At 57.7% G+C, this 9,720-nt stretch overlaps 2 pseudogenes; one reads left to right on the top strand and one right to left on the bottom strand.

The window, feature by feature from the left end:
* LOC128782907 (zinc finger protein 345-like) overlaps window positions 1-9,720 on the bottom strand; it is a 258,868-nt pseudogene that overhangs the window by 156,808 nt on the left and 92,340 nt on the right.
* Window positions 5,905-9,720, top strand: part of LOC128782905 (zinc finger protein 850-like) — a 211,394-nt pseudogene continuing 207,578 nt past the window's right edge.

Raw genomic sequence — 9,720 nt, 5'->3', positions numbered from 1 at the left:
GCTGCACATCCTACAGGAAAAGCTGCTGTCACAGAATTCACTGTCTCTCCGTGTCCCAGAAGGAATTGGATGGACTGTGTTCCTCTCTCCGAGTCGTCTGGTTCAGCACGAGCAGCTGAGCACCAGGAGCTGAAGGAGCTGGAGCCTCAGGCCTCAAGGGATGAGCAGGAGGAAACTTTCTGACCAATTTAATGCTGCTAACATGGACCTGGCTGAATGCAGCAGATGGAATCATGGAATCACAGAATCCTTTCTGTTGGGAAAGGCCTCTGAGCTCATCCAGTCCAGCCGGTCACCCAGCAGTGTCGAGCCCAGCACTAAACCACGTCCCTGAAGTGCCAAGGCCTGGACAACAGCCCTGAGTGAGGCCTGAACAACAGGCCCTGAGCCAAAGGTGGCCTCTGGATGAACCTTCCAGCCAAAGGTTATCTTTGGATCTGCTCACTAATGAAATATGCATGGTCATTAGCACTGTGATAGATGTATCCACTCATTAGTGAAACATGTATTGACCTTTCTGTGTTTAGAAGCCAGACAAGGCCATGAAATCTGACATCTGGCCTTGTTTGGGGCTGAATGGTCAAAGTCACCTCCCTTGGTTCCTCCTGGGGCCCTGGCCAGGCTTTGGGAGGAAGCCAAGAGGAGGATGAAAGCAGATGTTCCCGCACCAGAAGTGCTGTCAGTTTGTTCATTCAGCACTGTCAGAGCTGGGCCCTCTCACAGCGGGGCTGGAGCCTCACCTGTGGCTGGAGGCAGCTGCAGGAATTGCCAGTGTCCAGGAGTGGCTCTGCAGCCCTTGGCTGTGACAGCTTCCCCAGCTGCTGTGTGGATCTGGGGGATGGTAAAGCCTGAGGGTAACTGGGGCTGGATCTTTCTTAATCACTGCTGCAATCTTGGGTGGTGATGGCTGGGTGCATTGCTGAGCTGCTCCTTTTGTGATTCTTTGCTGCTTTGAGCTACAGTAACTGACACTGATTCCTTCAGTTGGTGTCTGTGTCTTTGGTGCTGACCCTGCCCACTAGTGAAACAAAACTGGCACAGTCTGGCCAGATCACCACAAAATGTCACTTTTTAAATGTAAATGTGAGGAATCAGTCCCATCAGAAATTCCCAGATGGGAAGCCCTTCCCTGGAGTTCCCTGGCTCTGGAGTGGGCTGAGGTGGGAGCACCGTGTGAGCAGTGGGGCAGTCGGTTAAAAGAGGCTGAACCCCTGGATGTCTTAAAATGCATCCAAAAATGGCATATGGGAAAAGGAAAATAACTTGTGGGTTTGGGAAGATGGGGATGGATTTTGTTAATGACACATTGGAAACAGCACCAACAGAAGAAAGAATTGGTTTTGGAATGCTCCCACATGGAGGGACAGAGGAAGGTTTAAATCTTGAGCTCACATTCATTTGTGCAAGTGAACTACAATGTTGTTATTATTAATAACAATAGTTGTGTAAAAGCTGGGCCCTCTCACAGTGAGGTTGGAGCCTCATTGTCTGCAAAGCTGGCTGCACCTGCAGGAATTCCCAGTGTCCAGAAGTGGCTCTGCAGCCCTTGGCTGTGAAAGGGTTAAGAGCACTGTGCCTAGGCATACTTGGGCAAGAAGAAGATAAATTGTACCCAATCTGGAAGCTAGCAAAAATTAACCACAAGCTGAAGACACAGGATGAAACTTGTCAAGAAACATGGAACAAAACTTGCAGAAATGAAGGGCAGAGCATGCTAAAACCAGTGAGGAAATTGCTGAAACTGCCAACAAGAGACTGCACATGTCTAGAGGGAAAAGGTGAAAAGGGCACAGCGATGAAGAGGTCCAGCCTTCACCAGGGGACCACGGAGGAAGACGCGGAGCCTTCCTCAGTGCCAAATCCAGCGTGCGCTGTGCCTGCGCCTGGCGTGTGCTGATGATTGTAATGAGTGCTGAGAAATACTTTGCAGAACCACACCTTTTCTAGGGCAAACCGTGAATATGCATAAAGTATAACCCTATATTGTAATCTGCTGTGTGCCTGAGTATGTGTTAGGAGGAGATATCCCCGCGCACCCGGCGCGCTGAATAAAGCAAATCCTCGCTCCTTGGACTTGGTCTTGGAAATATCTCTTGGCCCGGTTTGGGGCCATTCCTGACCACAGGGTTCTGTCAAGTCACAGTGGAACCTTGGTGCCACATTGTTCCATGGCCTCACAATGCTCTCCTGGCTGCCATGAGGTCCCTCCCTCTGTGACACACTGCAGCCCTGGTTCCATGAGGGTCTCTTGGGTTCCACGGTGCACGCCTTTTTCACATCTGAGCCTTGCTTCCATGGGTTCTGCTATGGACAAATTCAATTGGGGAGGCCAATTATAGATAAATTAATTAACAAGAATTTATTAAGCAAGCGGTAGTAAGCAAAAGATGCTCTTTAGATCAACTGTGATGTCATGTTCCACGTTCCAGCTGGAACTTCCAGCGTCCAGCAAAGAGCACAACACAACCACTGGCCCTTGTGTCAGCCCACCTTGTGTCAGCCCTTGTGCCAGCTCAGCCTTCACCATGCTCCCTGTCACCCTTCTTGTCACCTGCGCCCTGATACTCCCATCAGTCCTGAAAGCTCTCGATTGCCTGGATTTTGTCATCCATCCCTGCAGGATGCTGACATTGGTCCTGAGGAAGGTACGGTGCCATTCCATGGAGGTGGACACCCCCCAGCTGCCCGGCTGGACTGGAGTTCTGTGGGGATGGTGTGGGACAGGGACCCCACTCTGAGGTGTTGCTACCTCTGCAGGCTGTCACAGACAGAGAGGACGAGATGGAGGTGGACATGCAGACTGATACAGAGGAGGACATGGAAGTGGATGGAGAAGAGACTGCAGAGGAAGAGATGGAGGTGGATGTGGAAGAGTACATTGAGGACATGGACATTGATGAAAAAGATGAGGAAGAGGCCATGATCTTGGGATGAAGACCAATACCAGCAGCAGGACGTGGTCCCCACAAGCAGAGTGGGTCCCCTGCTGCCAGGCTGGGACTGGGCTGGGTGGTCCCTGCTCAGGGATGTGGTACCTGTGCACTGGATTCTGGTGGCCATCCCCAGCCTGTCCTGCGCTTGCTGTGCCAGCCTGGGGGCACATGGAAGAGCCCTCTCTGCCTGATTGGAGTGACTGTGGCACTTGCTTTTCCTCGAGGACTGATGGAGATCCCCGACAGAGATGCCACCCTTTTGTACATACGTTTTAGAGTTTGTTGTTGTCTTTAGGATATAGGTTTTAGGGCTTCTTTTTGCCTTCTGTGAATACGTTTCATAGACTTTTGTTAGATATGTTCTTAGGTATATACGTTCTACAGACAGTTGTTGTTACAAATATTCTTACAATGTAAATGTGTTCTGTGTTCTCATTGCTGTGCTTCTGAAAATAAACAATCTTTATTTTTCACGCCCCAGTACTCTTTCCATTTGCTTCAGGCACAGGCAGCATTCGCAAAGTTGTGGTTTCCGCTTGCTCCAGGTTCCCAGGGCTGGAGGTCGGTGGGGGAGCTGGCACAGCCACGACCATGTGCTACCCAAACCAGGGTGAGCTGGACCACATGGTGTCGCTTAACGAGGTTTCTATAGCAGCACACAAAAATTAGGTTACTCAAGAACTGCTATTCCGTTTTTCTCTCGATGCTCTTGTGCTGCACGTTGGGCACCAAAATCTGTCTTGGTTTGAAAAGACAGGTGTCTGCTAAGGAAGGCAGGAGCCTTCCTGGAAATGGAAAATGTGAACCCCCTCCCTCCCAATTCATTATAATTTTGAAATGAAAAGGCTCTCAGGCAAAGATATGGGAATAGGAATAACAGTTCTTTACTAGGAAAATTAAAAATATAACTGCAATAATACAAACAAACAAAAAAACCCAAACAACTGACAGAGTCAGAATACGACCTGACACCCTGTGGGTCAGGGTGTTGGTAGCAGCACCCCCAAACCCAGCTGGGGAGTGGAGGTTTGGGGGGAACAATGGGAAGGGGGTGGGAGAGGGGGCACAGGGGGAAGTGGGAGCCGCTGAGGTTCCCCCAGGTCACCCCAGGACCCCCAGGCCCCATCCCAGCCCCCCCAGTTCCCTCTGCAGCCCCGGCTGAGGGGGCTCAGCCCAGGAGCCGCCGTCGTTCGGGGCTTCCCCGAGGGCAGCGAACGGGAGAGCTCCCGGCTCGGAGAGGCCCCAGCAGAGGAGGGGATCTTGTCCCTCCTCGAGGGCCTTGAAGGGGCTTCACGCCCCTCTGAAGAGGAGCTTTCCTCTCTTTAGGGTTTTCTGGGGGGCTCCCACCACTCCAAGGGTGTTTTTCCTCCCCATTTTAGGGTGTTTGTGGGGTCGCAGCCTCACAAGTCCCTTTTTAGGGGGGATCATGATGGCTTTAAGTGACATTTTTTATTGGGCCCCCACTCCAAGCCCCTGTAGGGGATGTTTTGCCCCCCCAGGGTGGATTTTTAGGGTTTAAGGGCCCCCCGCTCTGGTCAGGTCCACTCTAAGTCCCCTTAAAAGGGCAACACCACTCCCGCTGCTTCTGGCAGCGGAGCCCGGGGGCGTTGGGAGTTCCTGGAGGATTTGGGGGTACCTGGGAGGGTTTGGGGGTCCCAGGAGGGTTTAGGGGTCCCAGGAGGGTCTGGGGGTACCTGGGTGATGCCGACGATGGCAATGGGGACCCTGTGCTGGGTATAAATGCTTATGATGAATTCCTGGGGGTGTTTTGTGTATCTCCAGGGTTTTTGGGGTCCCGGTGGATTTTTTGGGGCGGTTCCAGGGGAGTTTTCAGCATTCCCAAAAGGGGGGAGTGGGTGATCCCAGGGGAAACCCAAGGCTGTTTCGGGGTACCTGCCGGTGACAGAGATGGGGACCCCGTGCCGGGTATGAACCTTCTCAGGGGGCTCTGGGAGGTGTTGGGAGGTCCTGTGGGAATTTTGATGTCCTGGGAGGGTCTGGGGGGGATCTGTCTGGGGTTCTGCGGTCTTGGGGAGTTTTTGGAGGGCCCAGGGATGGTTTTGGGGTCCTGGGGAGGTTAGGGTGTCCCGGGGGGGTTGGGGGTTCCCGGGAGGGTTTGGGGGTACCTGGGCGATGCCGGTGACAGAGCAGGGACCCCGTGCCAGGTATGAACCTCCTCACTGTGCACGGGCAGCGTCAGCGTGTTCAGGGAGATCCTGGGGGGCCCGGGGTCACCCCAAACCCCAGGGGACCCCAAATGCTCAGGGACCCCCCAAACTCCCCTCACCGCTGGATCTGCTGCAGGCAGGGGGGCACCAGCACTCGGCCCCCACCCTGCACCATCACAGGGGGGCTGTGGAAGAAATCTGGGGGTGCACGGACAGGTCCGGGGGGACCCCCTAAGTCCTGGGAAAGGGGAAACACCGGGGAACTCTCAGGAATCCCCACTGGGGGGTTAGGGGAGATCCAGGAGGAGTTTGGGCGGGCTTAATTGTGTCACTATCCTCAGGAAAGGGGACTCCAAGGGTCCCCGGTGTCCCCATTCCCAGCAAAAGGTGGGAAAACCCGGGCTGGCTGGGAATAGGGGTCCCAGATGTCCTCGGTGTTGAGGAAAGGAGGGGCTGGGCGCTGGGAAAGGCAGGAATAGGGGTCCAGGGGGTCTCTGGGTGAAGGAAAAGGGAGCTCTGGGGGCTGGGAGAGGCGGGATGGCCGGGAAAGGGGTGCGGGTGTTGCTGGTGCCGGATAAGGGGGTGCAGGGTGGAACCCACGCCGGGAATGGGGGTGCGGGGGGATGGCGGCGCCCGGGAATGGGGGTTCAGGGGCCCCTCGGTGCTCCGGAATGGGCGACCAAAGAGTCCCGGTGCCGGGGGTCCCCCTCAGCTCTCACCGCCCCCCAGGGCCCCAGGAGCGCCCCCAGCCCCAGCGCTGGAGCCATCGCGCTGCTCCTCCTCGCTCCCAGTATGATCCCAGTATGATCCCAGTAGAACTCAGGCACCCAGGAGCTGCTCCCAGTACGATCCCAGTACAGCCCAGTCACTGCCACTCCTGGCATCCCCCCCAGCCCTCTCTGCGTCCCGACCTGTCCCGGCTCCATCCCCGCCCCTCCCGCGGCTGGGGGGACTTCGGGAGCGGGGGAGGAGGAGGAGGGAGGGAGGAAGAGGCGGAGCGGCAGCAGGGAGCAGCCGGAGGAGAGGGGAGGATGAAGCGCGGGCCTCCGGCACTGCCTGAACTCGCAGCACCCCGGGAGCATCGCCCCCCATCCCGCAGGTGCCCGGGGAGGGGGAGCTCGCCCCAAATCTCCCGGGGCTCTCTGGGTTTGGGTTTTTTGGGGGGGATGTTTGGAGCTGGCAGGGCTCCAAAGCCGAGCCGCAGCTGGCCCTCGAGGGGACATCGGGGGGTCCCCGGGAGGTGTTTTTGGGGGGTCCCGGTGGGCGGCGGTGGCGGCAGAGCCCCAGCGGTTTTGGGGAGCCCCGGGAGAGCCGCGGCTTCCCTGAGCGGGAGCCCAGAGAGAGGAGAGCCCCGAAGCCCCAGCGGGGACCCCGAGAGGGGGGGACCCCTGGCAGTGCCGGCACCCCGGCAATGGGGGGTGCTGGGGCTGGAGGGGCGGCACGGCCGGGAAAGGGGTTCGGGGCTCCCGGGACCGCCAGGGGCTGCTCCCACCATGGGGGGAATTCCAGTAATTCCCCGTTATGCAATTTGCCCCCGGCACAGTCCCAGCTGTTCCCAGTTGCTCCCACTTTACTCTGGTGTGTTTCCAGTTCTCCCAGTTGCTCCTAGGATAGTCCCAGTAACTCCCAGAATGATCCCAGTGTAAGTCCAGTATGTTCCAGTCACCTCCAATATGATCCCAGTCCATCCCAGTATAAGCCCAGTTGTTTCCAGTCACCCCCAGCATGCACCTAGTGACTCCCAGTTCCTCCCAATTGCTCACAGCTCCTCCCAGTCACCCTCAGAATGGTCCCAGTCATTCCCAGTATATCACATTTGTCCCCAGTGTGCTCTCATTTGCCCCCTGTAGTCTCCTACTCCATCCCAGTATGATCCCAGTCTCCCTCAGCGTGATTGCAGTCTGCCCTGGTATGGCCAGCTGCTCCCAGTATGATCCCAGTACAATCCCAGTACAAACCAGTCCCTCCCAGTGCTGCCACTCCTGGCATCCCCCAGCCCTCTGTGCGTTCCCCCCTCCCGGATGTCCCAGAGGAGCCCCAAGGGCTGGCAGTGCCCAGGCAGGGTCCCCAGCAAGGCCCAGTTTGGATGTGCAGCCCCCAGTTTTCCCAGTTTGCCTCTCCATTTGCCCGGGCCAGGTTCCCCCCTGGAACAGCAGGTGGGAGCAGCCGAGAGCCCCGCGCTGCCCATCCCGACCTGGCCCGGCTCCATCCCCGCTCCTGCCGCGGGCTGCCAGGGCTGCGGGAACGGGACACCGAGGGTGTCGCTGCTCCTGGGGCAGGAGGAGGAGGGAGGGAAGAGGAGGGATGAAGAAGGAGAGCCAGAAGGGATGGAAGTAGGAGAAGGAGGTGGGCTTAGGGAGGCGGAGAATGGGGGATGGAAGAGGAGGCACAGGAGGTAGAGGAAGAGGAGGGAGAAAGGAGGATTAAGGAAAAGAGAAGTAACCACAAGGCCGAGCACCCCCTAAATTCGCAGCCCCCACCCGTGGGATCATCACCCCCCTGATCCCACGGGTGCCTGGGGAGGGACAGTTTGGCTCAGATATCCTGGGGGGTCCCTGGGTGGGGTTTTTTGGGGGGATGTTTGGGGAATGAAGAACTGCAAAGCTGAGTGGAAAAGGCCCCTTGGGGGGACACTGGGGGGTCCCGGTGGCGGCTGCCGACAGAGGCAGCCTGGAGGAGCAGAGCCCTGTGTCCCCCAGGAGCCCAAAGTGGGGAGCCCAGAGAGGGGGGAGCGCCGCCATCGGCGGGACCCTCAAGAGCCTGGAGAGGGGCAGGGGGGACTCCTTGGAGCCGCTGCAGCCCAAAGCAGAGAAGAAGGGGACAAGGGAGCCCGGGACCCCAAAACCCCCAGCATCCCTAAGTGGGGAGATGGAAATGGGGGGAACTTTTTGGGTTCCTTGGACTCCCAGCAGCCTGGGGAGGGCAGGGACTGAGTAGACGGGGGACCCCCAGTCCAAGCGTGACCCCCAGCAGCTGGGACAGGGGGAACCCCGAACACCAAAGGGGAGGGACCAGGAACGAGGAACTCCTGGGAGGCATTTTCAGGGCTGAATCTTGGTGTTTGCGAGGTTTTTATGGACCCCAGATGGCCGGTGACTTCTACAGATGGACTTGCGCAGAGGGACCTTCAAACTCAACGTGTTCATCCCGTGTTTTTCCTCAAACCAGGATTTCCCATTCCCAGACCTTAGCCAGATTTAGGAGGAGGCTGCGAGGAAGAGGAAGGAGCCCTGGGACACCCAGGCAGGTGAGGAGGAAGTCAGTGCCCCTTTCCCCCTCTCTCCTGCTCCATCTCCCAGCCCAGCACGGCCCCCGGCTGCTGGACAACCCCACTGCCGACGCCATCATGCCGGGGATGCACTGGGGGGATCTCCTTCCCCTTCCCTCTGGCACGGAGGCAAATCCCATCCTCTCCTTGTCCTTCCTCCCCCAGACAAGGAGCTGAGGATGGAGCCCACGGAGGACAAATCCCCACGGCAGAACCTCGTGGCAGAGGCCTTTTTGAGCGGCTCCATGGCACAGGAATCCAACATGGAGGAAAATCCCCAGAGATCCTACAGGAGGAGGAGCTGCAAACTCAGCCCAGGGTGCTCTGAGGAGGAAAGACCCACCCTGGGCCAGGAAGGTGGACAGAGCTCCAGCCAGAGCTCAGAGCTGGTGGTCCATGAGCAGCTCCATAATGGGGAGAAGCCCCACAAGTGCTTGGAGTGTGGGAAGAGCTTCAGGAAGAGCAACAACCTGGTCTGCCACCAGATGATCCACACTGGGGAATGGCCCTTCAGGTGTGGGGAGTGTGGGAAGGGCTTCAGCTGCAGATCCAATCTCATCATCCACCAACGCATCCACACTGGGGAGAGGCCCTACGAGTGTGGGGAATGTGGGAAGAGCTTCAGCCGAAGGTCCTACTTGATCAGCCACCAGGTCATCCACACTGGGGAAAGGCCATACAAATGTGGGGAATGTGGGAAGGGCTTCAGCCAGAGGTCCAAACTGATCATCCACCAAGTGGTCCACACTGGGGAGAGGCCCTACGAGTGTCCCGAGTGTCAGAAGACGTTTCACACCAGCTCCAGTCTCCTTGTGCATCAGCGGATTCACACAGATGAGAGGCCCTTCCGCTGCCCCGACTGCAGGAAGAGCTTCAAGCACAGCTCCACCCTCGTCAAGCACCAGCGCATCCACACCGGGGAGAGGCCCTACAAGTGTGGGGAATGTGGGATGAGCTTCAGCCAGAGCTCAAGCCTGATCTGCCATCAGAGGACCCACACTGGGGAGAGGCCCTACGAGTGTCCCCAGTGTCTGAAGAGGTTTCACACCAGCTCCCATCTCCTCCTGCACCAGCGGATTCACACCGAGGAGAGGCCCTTCCTCTGCCCTGACTGTGGGAAGGGCTTCAAGCACAACTCCCACCTCATCGGGCACCGGCGCGTCCACACCAGGGAGAGGCCCTACGAGTGTCCCCAGTGTGGGAAGAGCTTCATCCAGAGCTCTGGATTGACCCGACACCAGCAGACCCACCGGTAAGGGAAGCCCTGCAAGTGCCCCAACTGCAGGAAGAGCTTTGTGCACTGCTCCAACTCCATCCCCCATGGAAGGACCCACGTTGGTCAGAGCCCCAG

The sequence above is a fragment of the Vidua chalybeata genome (assembly GCF_026979565.1).
Source record: "Vidua chalybeata isolate OUT-0048 chromosome W unlocalized genomic scaffold, bVidCha1 merged haplotype SUPER_W_unloc_5, whole genome shotgun sequence".
Lineage (NCBI taxonomy): Eukaryota > Metazoa > Chordata > Aves > Passeriformes > Viduidae > Vidua > Vidua chalybeata.
Note: the sequence above shows the minus strand (reverse complement) of the source record. Positions and strands in the feature narration are given on the sequence as shown.